Below are 16,527 nucleotides of genomic sequence, written 5' to 3' on the forward strand. Positions count from 1 at the left end.
TGAATAGGTATCCTGATGACACTAAACTCATATCTTTCAATAGTAACTCTGAATGTGAATGGGCATAATGACCCCATCAAAAGGCGCAGGGTTTCAGACTGGATAAAAAGGCAAGACCCTTCTATTTGCTGTCTACAAGAGACTCATTTTAGACATAAGGACACCTACAGCCTGAAAATAAAAGGTTGGAGAACCATTTACCATTCAAATGGTCCTCAAAAGAAAGCAGGGGTAGCCATCCTTATATCAGATAAACTGAAGTTTATCCCAAAGACTGTAGTGAGAGATGAAGAGGGACACTATCTCATACTTAAAGGATCTATCCAACAAGAGGCCTTAACAATCATCAATATATATGACCCGAATGTGGGAGCTGCCAAGTATATCAATCAATTAATAACCAAAGTCAAGACATACTTAGATAATAATACACTTATACTTGGTGACTTCAATGTAGTACTTTCTACAATTGACAGGTCTTCTAAGCATAACATCTCCAAAGAAACAAGAGCTTTAAATGATACACTGGACCAGATGGATTTCACAGATATTTACAGAACTTTACATCCAAACGCAACTGAATACACATACTTCTCAAGTGCACATGGAACTTTCTCCAGAATAGACTACATACTGGGTCACAAATCAGGTCTTAACTGATACCAAAAGACTGGGATCATCCCCTGTGTATTTTCAGACCATAATGCTTAGAAATTAGAACTAAATCACAAGAAGAAGTTTCGAAGGATTTCAAACACATGTGGAGGTTAAGGACCATCCTGCTAAAAGATGAAAGGATCAACAAGGAAATTAGAGAAGAATTAAAAAGATTCATGGAAATTAATGAGAATGAAGATACAACCATTCAAAATCTTTGGGCTAAGGCAAAAGCAGTCCTGAGGGGGAAATACATTGCAATACAAGCATCCATCCAAAAACTGGAAAGAACTCAAATACAAAAGCTAACCTTGCACATAAAGGAGCTAGAGAAAAAACAGCAAATAGATCCTACAGCCAGCAGAAGAAGAGAGTTAATAAAGATTTGAGCAGAACTCAATGAAATAGAGACCAGAAGAACTGTAGAACAGATCAACAAAACCAGGAGTTGGTTCTTTGAAAGAATTAGTAAGATAGATAAACCATTAGCCAGCCTTATTAAAAAGAAGAGAGAAAAGACTCAAATTAATAAAATCATGAATGAGAAAGGAGAGATCACTACCAACACCAAGGAAATACAAACAATTTAAAAAACATATTATGAGCAGCTACACGCCAATAAATTAGGCAATCTAGAAGAAATGGACGCATTTCTGGAAAACCACAAACTACCAAAACTGGAACAGGAAGACATAGAAAACCTGAACAGGCCAATAACCAGGGAGGAAATTGAAGCAGTCATCAAAAACCTCTCAACATACAAAAGTCTAGGGCCAGATGGCTTCCCGGGGGAATTCTATCAAACATTTAAAGAAGAAATCATACCTATTCTACTAAAGCTGTTCAGAAAGATAGAAAGAGATGGAATACTTCCAAACTCGTTCTACGAGGCCAGCATCACCTTAATTCCAAAACCAGACAAAGACCCCACCAAAAAGGAGAATTATAGACCAATATCCCTGATGAACATGGATGCAAAAATTCTCAACAAGATACTAGCCAATAGGATCCAACAATACATTAAGAAGATTATTCACCATGACCAAGTGGGATTTATCCCCGGGATGCAAGGCTGGTTCAACACTCGTAAAACAATGAATGTGATTCATCATATCAGCAAGAGAAAAAACAAGAACCATATGATCCTCTCAATAGATGCAGAGAAAGCATTTGACAAAATACAGTATCCATTCCTGGTCAAAACTCTTCAGAGTGTAGGGATAGAGGGAACATTCCTCAACATCTTCAAAAGCCATCTATGAAAAGCCCACAGCAAATATCATTCTCAATGGGGAAACACTGAGAGCCTTTCCCCTAAGATCAGGAACAAGACAGGGATGTCCACTCTCACCACTGCTATTCAACATAGTATTAGAAGTCTTAGCCTCAGCAATCAGACAACAAAAAAGAAATAAAAGGCATTCAAATTGGCAAAGAAGAAGTCAAACTCTCCCTCTTTGCAGATGACATGATACTGTACATGGAAAACCCAAAAGATTCCACCCCAATATTGCTAGAACTCATACAGCAATTTGGCAGTATGGCAGGATACAAAATCAATGTCCAGAAGTCAGTGGCATTTCTATACACTAACAATGAGACTGAAGAAAGAGAAATTAAGGAGTCAATCCCATTTACAATTGCACCCAAAAGCATAAGATACCTAGGAATAAACCTAACCAAAGAGGTAAAGGATCTATACCCTAAAAACTACAGAACACTTCTGAAAGAAATTGAGGAAGACACAAAGAGATGGAAAAATATTCCATGCTCATGAATTGGAAGAATTAATATTGTGAAAATGTCAATGTTACCCAGGGCAATTTACACGTTTAATGCAATCTCTATCAAAACACCATGGACTTTCTTCAGAGAGTTGGAACAAATCATCTTAAGATTTGTGTGGAATCAGAAAAGACCCCAAATAGCCAGGGGAATATGAAAAAAGAAAACCAGAGCTGGGGGCATCACAATGCCAGATTTCAGGTTGTACTACAAAGCTGTGGTCATCAAGACAGTGTGGTACTGACACAAAAACAGACACATAGATCAATGGAACAGAATAGAGAATCCAGAAGTGGATCCTCAACTTTATGGTCAACTAATATTCGACAAAAGAAGAAAGACTATCCACTGGAAAAAGGACAGTCTCTTCAATAAATGGTGCTGGGAAAATTGGACAGCCACATGCAGAAGAACGAAACTAGACCACTCTCTTACACCAGACACAAAGATAAACTCAAAATGGATGAAAGATCTTAATGTGAGACAAGATTCCATCAAATTCCTAGAGAAGAACACAAGCAACAGCCTTTTTGAACTCGGCCACAGTAACTTCTCGCAAGATACATCCATGAAGGCAAGAGAAACAAAAGCAATAATGAACTATTGGGACTCCATCAAGATAAAAAGCTTTTGCACAGCAAAAGAAACAGTCAACAAAACTAAAAGACAACCTACAGAATGGGAGAAGATATTTGCAAATGACCTATCAGATAAAGGGCTAGTTTCCAAGATCTATAAAGAACTTCTTAAACTCAACACCAAAGAAACAAACAATCCAATCATGAAATGGGCAAAAGACATGAACAGAAATCTCACAGAGGAAGACATACACATGGCCAACAAGCACATGAGAAAATGCTCCGCATCACTTGCCATCAGGCAAATACATATCAAAACCACAATGAGATACCACCTCACACCAGTGAGAATGGGGAAAATTAACAAGGCAAGAAACAACAAATGTTGGAGAGGATGTGGAGAAAGGGGAACCCTCTTGCACTGTTGGTGGGAATGTGAACTGGTGCAGCCACTCTGGAAAACTGTGTAGAGGTTCCTCAAAGAGATAAAAATAGACCTGCCCTAAGACCCAGCAATTGCACTGCTGGGGATTTACCCCAAAGATACAGATGCAATGAAACGCCGGGACACCTGTACCCCGATGTTTCTAGCAGCAATGTCCACAATAGCCAAACTGTGGAAGGAGCCTCTGTGTCCATCGAAAGATGAATGGATAAAGAAGATGTGGTTTATGTATACAATGGAATATTACTCAGCCATTAGAAACGACAAATACCCACCATTTGCTTCGACGTGGATGGAACTGGAGGGTATTATGCTGAATGAAATAAGTCAATCGGAGAAGGACAAACATTATATGGTCTCATTCATTTGGGGAATATAAAAAATAGTGAAAGGGAATAAAGGGGAAAGGAGAAAAAAATGAGTGGGAAATATCAGAAAGGGAGACAGAACATGAGAGACTCCTAACTCTGGGAAACGAGCTAGGGGTAGTAGAAAGGGAGGTGGGTGGGGGGTGAGGGTGACTGGGCACTGAGGGTGGCACTTGATGGGATGAGCACTGGGTGTTATTCTATATGTTGGCAAATTGAACAGGAATAAAAAATAAATAAAAAATATAATAAAATCAAGAAAAAAACCAAAACCAAACAAACAAACAAACAAAAAGTTCTGGTTTAGGGCCTTAGTACACATATTAGAAAAGATTAAAGAGCAACAAATAGCAAGTAAAGCATCCATCTCTAGAAGTTCGACAAAGAATGGCAAAATAACCTGAAGAAAATGCATGAAAGGAAATAGTAGATAGCAAACAGTAATGAAACAGAAAATGAGCATACAATAGAAAGGATTAACAAAACTCAAAGCTGGTTTTTTGAAAAGGCTAAAACAATTCACAAACTTTAGTGAGATAGTTAAGAAAGTAGAGAAAAGAATTAATAACCAACATCAGGGCTACTGATGCTGCAGACATTAAAAAGATAAGGACATATTTTGAAAAGCCATATGTTAACAAAATTTAGAAAAAGTTGACAAATTAGCATAAAATTTTAACCTCAAAATTGACTCAAGGAGAAATAGAAAACATTAATAATTCTATAACCTATAAAAGATTCAGGGGTACTCAGGTGGCTCAGCTGATTAAGCATCTGACTTCAGCTCAGGCCCCAGGAATCTCAGGTTCCTGGGATCAAGTCCTGAGTTGTGCTCCCCACTCAGCAGGGAGTCTGCTTCTCTGTCTCCCTCTACCCTTCCTTTCGTTTGTGCTCTCTCTCTCTCTCAAATAAATAAATAAATAAAATCTTAAAAAAGAATAAAATAACAGATTCAGTAAGAAATCTCTGACCCCAAATGGCTTCAGCAGTGAATTCTACCAAACATTCAAGAAAGACAGAGTTCCAATCTTAAACAAAATCTTCCAGAAAATATAAAATGAGGAAACACTGCTGTGATACCAAAACCAGACAGTATGAGAAGGCAGTATCAGAGTCATTCTCACTAGACTGATCATTTCCTTTATCATCCAGAACAGGCACTTTTGAGAGTGAAAGGCAATACTATCAATAATGGTACCAAGGTTATCCCAGGCAAATCAGGACATACATTTCCTTAAATCTCACTCTTAAACATAGAGGCAAAAATCCTAAAGAAAAAAAAACAAAATAAAATAAAAATAAAAAATTAGGATATACTAACAATATATAAAAATGGTAAGAATATATGAAGACCATGTTGGGTTTGACTAGAATATGAATTCTTTTTTTAATTTATTCATGAGAGGCAGAGACATAGGCAGAGGAAGCAGACTCCCTGAGGGGAGCCAGATACAGGACTTCATTCTAGGACTCTGGGGATGCCTTGAGCCGAAGTCAGATGCTCAACCACAAAGCCACCCAGGCATCCCTGGAATATGAATTATTTTAACATTAGAAGGTAGGGATGCCTGGATGGCTCCACGGTTGAGCATCTGTCTTCGGCTCAGGACATGGTCCCGGAGTTCTGGGATCGAGTTCCGCATCAGGTTCCTGCATGGAGCCTACTTCTTCCCTCTGCCTAGTCTCTACCTCTCTCTGTGTCTCTCATGAATAAATAAATAAAATCTTTAAAAAAATTAGAAAGTAAATTAATGTGATTCACTGCATAGATTAAAAGAGAAAATACAAATGTTCATCTCAAAATATGTGGAAAACTTTATTTGATAAAATCCACTTCATGGGGATCCCTGGGTGGCGCAGTGGTTTGGCGCCTGCCTTTGGCCCAGGGCGCGATCCTGGAGACTCGGGATCGAATCCCACGTCGGGCTCCCTGCATGGAGCCTGCTTCTCCCTCTGCCTGTGTCTCTGCCTCTCTCTCTCTCTGTGACTATCATGAATAAATAAATAAAATCTTTAAAAAAAAAAATCCACTTCATGATAAAAACTCTCAGCAAACCTAGGAATACAAGGAAACTTTCTTAATCTGATAATGATAACTGCTGTATACTGAAAGGAAACTACATACTCAATGGTAGAACGATGAAATCTTTCCTTTTCATATCTGTAAAACACAATGATGCTTATCATTGCTTCTATTTAACATTGTACAGAGTGTCCTAGCCTGCACAGTAAACAAATAAAAATAGAAGACATAAAAGTAAGTAGCAACAAAATGTCCCTATTCACAGATGGTAAACTTGTATATATGCAAAATCCAGTAAGAGCAGAGTACCTGGGTGGCTCAGTCAGTTAAGCATCTGTCTTCCGCTCAGGTCATGATCCCCAGGTCTGGAGATCAAGTCCCACAATGGGCTCCCTGCTCAACATGGAGTCTGCTTCTCCTTCTCCCTCTGCTTGCTGCTTTCCTTCTTGTTCTCTTTCTTGCTGTCAAATAAATAAATAAAATATTTTTAAAAATCCAATAAAAGCTATAAAGTTTTAATACTGATAGAATTTTCAAATTTTCTAGAGACAAAATTAATCTATAAAAATCAATCATATTTTCTCTATACAAGAAAAATACATTAATATAATTTTTTAAAAAGATATCATTTTTAATACTACACCAAAATACTAAATTCCTAGGACTAAATTTAACAAAAGTTGTGTAAGTTTTCTACTGAGAAAATTTTAAATTTTACTGAAAGATAGTGACGAAATAAAAATAGATATACTATATTCACAGATTAGAAGTCTCTATATCTTTAAGGATGCCACTTTACTTAAGTTGATTTATAGAATTAATGCAATCCTAAAGTTCCAGCATTTTTGGTTGTGCGGTGCGGGTGGCAGGAAAAATTGACAAGCCAATTTAAAATTGATGTGGATAAAGAATAGCCAAGACTCTCTTAAGGAAAAGACAAGAGGAAGAACTTGTTCTTACCAGATACCAAGATGTATTATAAAGTCATAATATTTAAGACAGTGTGATATTGGGGCAAGAGGAGACAAATAGACCAATGGAATAGCAGAGAGCACCCAGGAAGAGATCAATGTGGAAAGAAAAATTAGAAAGTTCTTACATAGTATACAAGAAAATCTCAGGGCCTTGAGGTAAGAAAGGAAGGAATTCCCAAAGATGCAAAGACCATTACCCATAAAGAAAAGATTTGACTACAGTCTCGAATTTGCAATAGTTTGACTTGTGATTTCTCCACATTATGATGGTGGGAACGTGATATGCACTCAGTAGAAATCATACTTCAAATTTTGATTTTTTATCTTTTCCCAGGATAGTGATGTACAGCAGGATACACTCCCCTGATGCTGGGGAGTGGCAGCTCCTCAGCTACCCTATCACAAGGGTAAACAACTAATACACATATTGCCATTTTGTTTTTCATTTTCAGTACAGTATTCAATAAATTATGTGAGATATTCAACACTTTATTATAAGATAGGCTTTTATAAGATAGGCTTTTTGTTAGATGATTTTGCCTAACTGTATGTTAATGTGTTTTGAGCATGTTTAAGGTAGGCTAGGCAAAGCTACAACATTTAGTAGGTTAGGTGTATTAAATGCATTTTCAACTTATGATATTTTCAATTTATTATGGGTTTATTGGGACATAACCCCATCGTAGGTTGAGGAAGATGTGTGCATAAAAAAAAGAACTGGGATCCCTGGGTGGCGCAGTGGTTTAGCGCCTGCCTTTGGCCCAGGGCGCGATCCTGGAGACCCGGGATCGAATCCCACATCGGGCTCCCGGTGCATGGAGCCTGCTTCTCCTTCTGCCTGTGTCTCTGCCTCTCTCTCTCTCTCTCTGTGACTATCATAAATTAAAAAAAAAAAAAAAACAAAGAACTTTGGTTCTTCAAAAGATACCATGGAGTGATGAGATACAAAACAGAGTGAGAGAAGATATTTGCAACATGTATAATCCACAAAGCTTTAGTATGCAGGATATTTATTTATTTATTTATTTATTTTTAAAGATTCTTTTTTAAAAATTTTTTTTATTTATTTATGATAGTCACACACAGAGAGAGAGAGAGAGAGAGAGAGAGAGAGGCAGAGACACAGGCAGAGGGAGAAGCAGGCTGCCTGCAGGGAGCCCAATGTGGGACTCAATCCCGGATCCTGGGATCACACCCTGAGCCAATGGCAGACGCTCAACTGTTGTGCCACTCAGGCATCCCAGTATCCAGGATATTTGAAGAAATCCTGCAAATAAGAAAACTGTAGAAAGTCCCAGGAAAAAAATGGGCAAAATGTTCAATAGGCACTTTATAATACAAAGAATCCAAAAGGTCAATAAACATGAAAAGTTTCTCACCTTCATTAGCAATTAGGACAAGGCAAATTTAAACCACAGTAAGATGGTATTGATGTCTCTCAGATTGGTACAACTTCACAAAGCCTGACAATTTCAGACAATATCACATGTTGGCATGGATGTGGAGCAGCAGGAATTCTCAAATACTGCTGGTGGGAATGTAAATTGTATGACATTGTGAAATTACTTATTTATCATTATCGGTGAAGTTGAATATATTCTGAGACCCAGCAATTCCACTCCTGGGTGTGTGTATACACATATATAACCACACACTTTATGGTTTAAAGTTACATAGATTTTATTAGTTGACAGTCCTAGAGGTGAGAAGTCTTGAAATCAATGTACTGTAGGGCTGCATTCTTTCTGGAAGAATCTGTTTCTTCAACTTTTTCAGCTTCTAGAGGCCTCCTGTATTCCTTGCCTATGACTTCTTTTTTTTTTTTTTTTAAGATTCTATTTATTTATTCATGAGAGAGAGAGACAGAGAAAGAAAGAGAGAGAGGTAGAAAAACAGGTAAGGGAGAAGCAGGCTCCCTGCAAGGAGCCTGATGCAGTACTCAATCCCAGACCCTGGGATCATGACCTAAGCCAAAGGCTCAACCACTGAGTCCCACAGGCATTTTGCCTATGACTACTTCATCTATCTTTAAGGCCACTGAGGAAGGCTTTTCAAATCCATCTCTCTTTCTCTGACTTCTGCTTCCACTATCTCCTCTCCTTCCCTGTATCTTACCCTCCTGAATCCCTGTTATAACCCTGATGATTTCATTGGGCCTACTCAGATAATCCAGGATAATCTTCACATCTCAAAATCCTTAATCATCTCTGCAAAAGTAAGATAACAAATTCACAGGTTCCAGGGATTAGGACATGGACATCTTGGTGGTGGTGGTGTTGGGAGTTCATCTATTCTGCCTAATAAGTACATGTGTATGTGCTCCAGGATAATATTTGCAGCAGATTCATTTGCAATAAAAACTGGAAACAACTCAACTCCATTCACTTAATGTTTAAAAGCAGCCAAAGCTAAATTATATTGTTTAGAAATGCATTTGAAGTTGACAAAGCTAAAAGAAAACCAAGAAACCGATCATCATAAGATAGGCTAATCAGAGACGCCTGGGCAGTTGAGCATCTGCCTTCAGTTCAGGTCAAGATCCCGGGGTCCTGGGATCATGTCCTACATCAGGATGCCTGCAGGGGCCTGTTTCTCCCTCTGTCTATGTCTCTGCCTTTCCCTCTGTCTCTCGTGAATAAATAAATACATTATTTTAAAAAGAGAGATAGGCTAATCAGTTTTCATCCCCAAAAGGGAGGAAACCATGATCAGAAGGCAAATGTGGGGAGAATTTTGGAGTTTGGGCAATGTTATTTCATTTGACGAGCGCTGGTGATATGGGTGACTGCTTTATAATTATTTGTTAAACGTTATACACGTTTTATACCCTTTTCTGTATGTGTGCTCTACATTCCATTTTTAGATATAAAAAATACAATAAAATAATTGAAATTTCTTGCATTTCAAATACCAGAAAAACAAAAAGAACTGGAAAAATTTTCAGAGTGAGAGAGTTTGGCAAGATGGCAAAACCACAGTCTTTTCCACCAGCCTCTCTTCCTCCCACCCTGAGAGTAATCTGTGGGAGATCTAAATTTACTTACCTGACATTCCCATATGTCAAATGTAGAGTAGAAATTTGCAAGGGAAACCTGGGGCTGTGCCAGATCCCACTATGAGCAATACACTGCCAACTGCTAGAGCCACCTTCATTTGGTGCTTCCCTCTGCTTGCTACCCTGATTGCCTATGCCAAGTGTCTAAGCTCAGAATGCTCATTCTTCCAGGACTTCCAGACCATTCCCCTATTTCCTATATAGGCCTCCTAGGGCACAGGGAGGAAGCTGATATGGCCTTACCATTTCCATGGGTCCACATGCTCTCATAAACAAGTTCTTATACTAAAAGGTAAGCAGTGCCCTTTGGGTGGGTAAGGAAGCTCAGAGAGCTGCACAATGGAGTGGTCAGGAACCGAGTCTTAAAATAAAGGGTCATTTACCCGGCTGCTAAGAGACCAAGGGGCCCCAAACTGAGGAAGGATGAGGGATCAGGGTGGAGAATGTCCTGGCATTGGGCAAATCTGGGCGATGGAAGACTCAGGAAGACTCTCAGGCTCTACTGAAAAAATACCCAGACTAGACTTTTTTTTTATTACAGTAAAATATATATAACATGAAATTTATCATCTTAACCATCTATTAAGGTACAGTATAGTGGCATTAAGTACATTCATATAGTGCAACCGTCACCCCACCCATCTCCAGAATTTTTTCATCATCTCAAAATGAAGCTCTGTATCCATTAAACAATATGCCCCATTCTCCCCTATCCACAACTACTGGCAACTATCTTTATATTTTCTGTCTCTACTAATTTGATAACTATTGGGGCACTTGGATGGCTCAGTTGGTTAAGCATCTGACTCCTGATTTCAGCTCAGGTTATGATCTCAGGGTTGTGAGATGGAGCCCCACAGCAGGCTCTGCACTCAGTGGGGTGTCTGCTTGTCCCTCTCCCTCTGCCCCTCTCCCCATTGTTCATGTGCATACATGCTCTCTTTTTCTCTCTCCCTCTAAATAAATAAAAATCTTCTAAAAAATTTTATTACTAGAAATATCTTCTGTAAGTAGAGTGCAATATTTACCTTTTGTCTCTGGTTCTTTTCGCTTAGCACAATGTCTTCAAGGTTCATCCATATGGCAGCATGTATCAGAATCCCCTTCTTTCCCCTTTCCCCTTCTCATATCAACAATATTCCACTGTATGTAGAGGCTGTATTTCATCTATCCATCTAGCTGTTGATGGACACTTGGGCTGCTCTAGCTACTGTAAATAATGCTGCTGTTGTAGACTGAATGTTTTCATCTCTCCAACATTCATACATTGAAATCTGACTGCCAGCCTACTGGGGATCTAGAAGTGGGGCTTTTGGGAAGTGCTGGTTATGAAGGCACACCTCTCATGAATGGGATTAGTGCCCTTATAAAAGAGGCCCCAGAGCGCTCTCTTGCCTCTTCTTGCAAGTGAAGTTAGAGTGAAAAGATAGCCATCTATGAACAAGGAAAGAGTCCCTCATCTGATACTGAATCTGTCAGCATCCTGATATTGGACTGCCCAGCCTCCAGAACTGTGAGAAATAAATTTCTGTGCTTTCTAAGCCACAGAACCTATAGTAGTTTTTTATAGCAGCCTATATGGACTAAGACAGCTGTATGAACACTGGCATACAAATACAGACTAGATGTTTCAAAGTGAGGACCTAAGGCAATTTCAGTTAAGAAAACAATCATTAGAGAGGCACTTGGATGGCTCAGTGGTTGAGCATCTGCCTTTTGGCTCAGGTTGGGATCCCGGGATCCTGGGATTGAGTCCCACATCAGGCTCCCATAGGGAGCTTGCTTCTCCCTCAGCCTGTGTTTCTACCTCTCTCTCTGTGTCTCTCATGAATAAATAAGTAAAGTCTTAAAGGAAAGGAAAGAAAGAAAAAAAAGAAAGAAAGAAAGAAAGAAAGAAAGAAAGAGAAAGAAAGAAAGAAAGAAAGAAAGAAAGAAAGAAAGAAAGAAGAAAGAAGAAAGAAAGAAAGAAAGAAAGAAAGAAAGAAAGAAAGAAAGAAAGAAAGAAGAAAGAAAGAAAGAAAGAAGAAAGAAAGAAAACAATCATTAAGAGGTTAGGACAATTAACCTACAAAGACCAAAGAGACCCATGACTCCAACTTCACTTCTAACCTGCTGTCTGTGGTCTTGTGGCCCTTTTGGCACAGACATCTGGGCAGGCAGAAATGTAGTGTGGCATTCCAAGCCATGGGCCTCCTCAACTCACCCCAGCCTTGTGGAGTACTTACCAGACAAGTTCCCTGGAATGATAAGACTGAGACTCAGGAGCTAAATCTGAAAAAGTTCTGAGTTGAAAGAGTCCATTGTAAACCTATGGGACCCAATACACAAGAAGATGTTTGGAAAACGTTAGTGTTCAATAGTGGGGCAAATGTTTCAATCTAAACTTCCACAAATTAGAGATAAGATATGTAAGAAGCCAAATAGAGGGTCCTGTGTGCAGAAGGGAGGAGGTGACAAGGAGGTAGAGGACCCACCATTTGGGCACAACACATAGAGGATAACAGTCGCAGAGCTAAAGAGCTTATGCTCCCAAAAGAATTGGCCAGAGGAGGCTCTGAGTCAGAGGGAGACAGGGCAGAGAAAATGGGTGCAAGCAAGTTGTCCTCCTGTCTCAGTGAACTTCCTCTCACTTCTAGACCTGACAGACCTACAGAAGCAGCTAGTCAGGGCATTTGAATGAGGAGGAAGATGCAGGGGAACAATGGGCTGGATGAAGAGCATGGATGGAGCTTCACAGGGGCACAGGCAGCAGCGGGGAGCAGGCTCTGTAACTGTGAGCTGTGAGAGGCTGCCAAATGACTGGGGCGCAGAGGCCGGCACACACAAACCACCACTTATTCCTTTTTCAATCATCGTCTTTATCTGTGTCCCTTCCTACCACTCATTCCTGACTGGTCAACTTCTTGAGCAGATTCCCAACTATTGAGTCCCTTGCAGTCTAAAAGAAAATCGGGTGCAGCTTGGAGCCAATGTGACACTCACCTTTCCCCCTTCCCTAGGCTGGTTAGTTCTGCCATGGAGAGCTGCCACCCAATGAGGGTGGGGGAAGGCATGGCTGCATTTTCTCTTTTCCCCTTCCTCTTCAGGACCCCTTCCTCCTTGGGACATTGGAGTGGGGAGGATTGAGACCCCTGTCTCTTACATGACAGGCACTGTTGTCATCCTCTTACTTGTTGTTGCTTTTCGGGCTAGACTTGCCTGACTGCAAGGCTCTCTGTGGCAGGTGGGTCCCATGGGTATGTGTCTGCATCCTTTGGGATTCTGTGAAGGAACAGGCAGGAACCTGCTTACTCCATAGCTCCCCCTCCAGGAAAAACCCTTCATTCTACCTCTTCTGAGCCCCCTGCTCCAGTCCCTGGGATCATCCTACAGTATCTTCCTGAGTTCCTCTCATTGGCAGGTAGCCTTCTTTACCAGGGCTTTAAGCCCTTCTAACTTCTGGCTTTCTGCTTAGGCCTTAGAAAACCACATATTCGGGCAGCCTGGATGGCTCAGCAGTTTAGCGGCGCCTTCAGCCCAGGGCCTGATCCTGGGGACCCAGGATTGAGTCCCACGTCAGGCTCCCTGCATAGAGCCTGCTTCTCCCTCTGCCTGCCTCTCTCTCTCTCTCTCTCATAAATAAATAAAATATTTTTAAAATGTTTAAAAAAAAAAGAAAAGAAAACCACATATTCTTGCTCCATCACACTGTGGGAGGCCAGAAGGCTCCAAGGCACTCTGTCCCACTGGTTGTCTTCTTGGGTCAAAGAGGCATAAGCTTGGATGCTGGTTGTCTTTTCTAGGACAACAGGCAAAACCCTACTCAGCATCCTGTTAAACTGACATTTTATCTTGAGACAGTAGTTTACAACAAGCAAATGTCCTCTAGTTGACAGCTAACTAGGAAGAAGACACTTCATTTGCTAACTGTCTGGCCATTAGAGTTGTGTTTTATCGAATCTGGAGGGTTTTAGAATATAAAAAAACTGGAGCATATTTCACATCATGTGGTGTGGACTATATTCTTCTCATCCAGGTGTGGCCCCCAGGCGGTAGAAAAGGACAGGGGGGTGAGAGAGGACCAAAGACTTAAATAGGTGTGAGGGGACTTTGGGAGATCAGGATCCCAAACTAACAAGGGCTATTCATTCTCTGTACCGAAAGAAGCCATATGGATCCTCAATGGGGACTTCATTAGGAAGAAAACCAGAGTGTGTTTCTCCTGGGGCCTGGTCCAAGTGGGCTAACCCTAAGTCACTAGAGGGACAGCAGCAGGGCGGCTGTGGGCAGAGAGGTGTCCAGCTGCTCCGGCACCTTTGAGAAAGAGGATGGGAGCTGCCTGGCCTGGGAGCTGTGGTGGGAATTCCAGCAGTCAGGTCTGGGGCCAGATAGGGGTGGTGGTGCACATGGGAATGATGAAAAGTGGACAGAGCAGAGAGGTGCTAGGAGGCAGATGTGGGTAGTGAGGAGAGGGATGAGTAGGGGCGTGGGGCTGATGGTGGTGCCTGAGCCAGGGAGAAGGAAAAGATCTGAGTGAGCCCATGCAGGGGATAGGATAGGGAACACCAGGGGGGAAAAAAGACAGAATCCCAAGAGGAATCAAAACCACAGAATTAAAGACATTAACCATGGATGTAGAAACTGCAACCCAGACTCAGATCAAAGAAGAGAAACCCTCTAGAAATGCAACATTGTGCACAAAGTAGCTCTTCATAAAACATTTATTTCTTGCAGAGAAGGAACCCGTTTGCAATCTGAAGTACAAATGATAACAGCTTCACATCTCCTCTGAGCTCTGCTCAGCAGCTCCTAAGAGGGCTCCATTATTACAATAAATAACTCCATAATAGGGTGAACAATAAATAAACTGTTACATAAATAGGATTGTCAATGAGATCTGTGACAGATTGGAACATTAACTAGAATATCAAGGAGGAGGGTTGGAGACCCAGGACCTGAGCCCAGCTCTGAGCCCTGGGAATACAAAGCTCTGGACTAAGACTTTTTACATGAGGCTTTGAAAGTTCCTGGGCATTTCAGTAAGGGCTTCAGGAAATCATCCAGGGCTTCCAGGAAGATTTTCAGCTTCTCTGAAAACTCATTAAAATCTTCTGCTTGGATGTACACTTCTGTCTTTGAAGAAATAAGAAATACGGGTCAGATGTGAAGGAGGCAGAAGGGATATGGTAGGTTCCATGCTCAGTCTGGGCAGCTTACCTGGGGTGTGGGCATGGGCATGGGCAAGGTTTGCAGCAAGTTCTGTGGTCCAGAGACAAGAAAAGCCAGTTAGTTGACCTTTTAGGGGAAAGCCAAGAAGGCAACAGGAGTCTCACTAGGAGCTGTTGGGCCTCTGTGTCTCCCTGCCAGTGACCCTACTCAGGAAGGTACTAGGTGGTAACTCTGTCCCCAGCCATGGAGGGGTTGGCAGCAAGGGAAGGGGTAGGAACTCAGGTATCAGGGTGAAAATGCTGCTGCTATTTAGGAAATGGGCAAGATAAGGCCATGCACTCTGATCTGGAGTGGGCTCCTTTGTGGTCCTGTAGACCCAGTGCCAGAGAGACCCTCCCCAACCTCACACACCTCCAGCTTCTCCAGATTTTTACTGATGGATAAAGATGCATTAGAGACACTGAAGAACTTCTCTGAGATGTTCCGGAAGGCAGCCAGGTTAGACTTCAGAAGGGTATCTTTCTGTAGGACAAAGAGTGATTGAGGGAGGGTTCAGGAGGGGCTGTCCTCATGGTGTGGTGTGTCATCCCTCCTGCCTCCTTTCTGGGATGCCTTTGCTGGCACCCTCCACCACTTCCCCTAGCTTTCTGCATTGGTGCTCTGTCCTGCCCCAGACAGACCAGAAAGAACCCAGCTGCCCCATGAGCGCAGGACCTGAGGTGGTCACAGCACATTCCAGCAAATCCCAGTCAAGGAAAGGCCTGTCCCACCACCTGGCTCCAGATGGGCTCTGGAAAGAGCCTGGGTGAATTGGAAACTTCATGACCCAGCTGCCAGAAGAATCCAAAGGGAAGGAGGCCTGCTTTAGCAATCTAAAATTTTAGAACTCCAATACTTGGAAATAAACATCTACTCTACAACCCCCACATGAGGCAAAGAACAGGTGAATCCAAGTATCTGCCCTTAAAATGGCAGGTAAAGGATAAAAGCTCAGGTGTGACCATCCAGGTGTGCCTGAGCCAAACACTCCCAAGCCCAGGGCAGTGACCAGCAGCATAATGGCAGTCACTGGCAGGGAGACAGTAGGCCCCTGGGCCTGAGCTCTCACCTCCAGCTCTAGCCGCAGATTGAAGTCTTCAGGTGTCTGCAGGGGAAAAGAGAGAACTATGAGTGCCTCTGGCCTGAGACTGCCAGGCCATTCCTACCCATGCCCAGTGTGTCCCCAGCTACTCACAGAGGTAATGTTCAGCTTATAGTAGATCTCAGGGATGGTGCTCCAGTACTCGCAACAGGCCTGCTCCTGGTCTCCAGGGGTCACTGAGAGCAGGGATCTGGAGAGGCTGAAAGGAAGGAAGATGAGAAGCTGAAGGCAGAGGGACGTCCACATCTCTGAATTTCTAGGAGCAAATGTGGTCCTCCCTGGCTGTATGGGATCTGAAGTGGCCCAGCCTCCTTCTCTCTTATAGACCCACTGAGGGGGGTGGGGGTGAGGCA

This window comes from Canis lupus, chromosome 11 (genome assembly GCF_011100685.1).
Source record: "Canis lupus familiaris isolate Mischka breed German Shepherd chromosome 11, alternate assembly UU_Cfam_GSD_1.0, whole genome shotgun sequence".
NCBI lineage: Eukaryota > Metazoa > Chordata > Mammalia > Carnivora > Canidae > Canis > Canis lupus.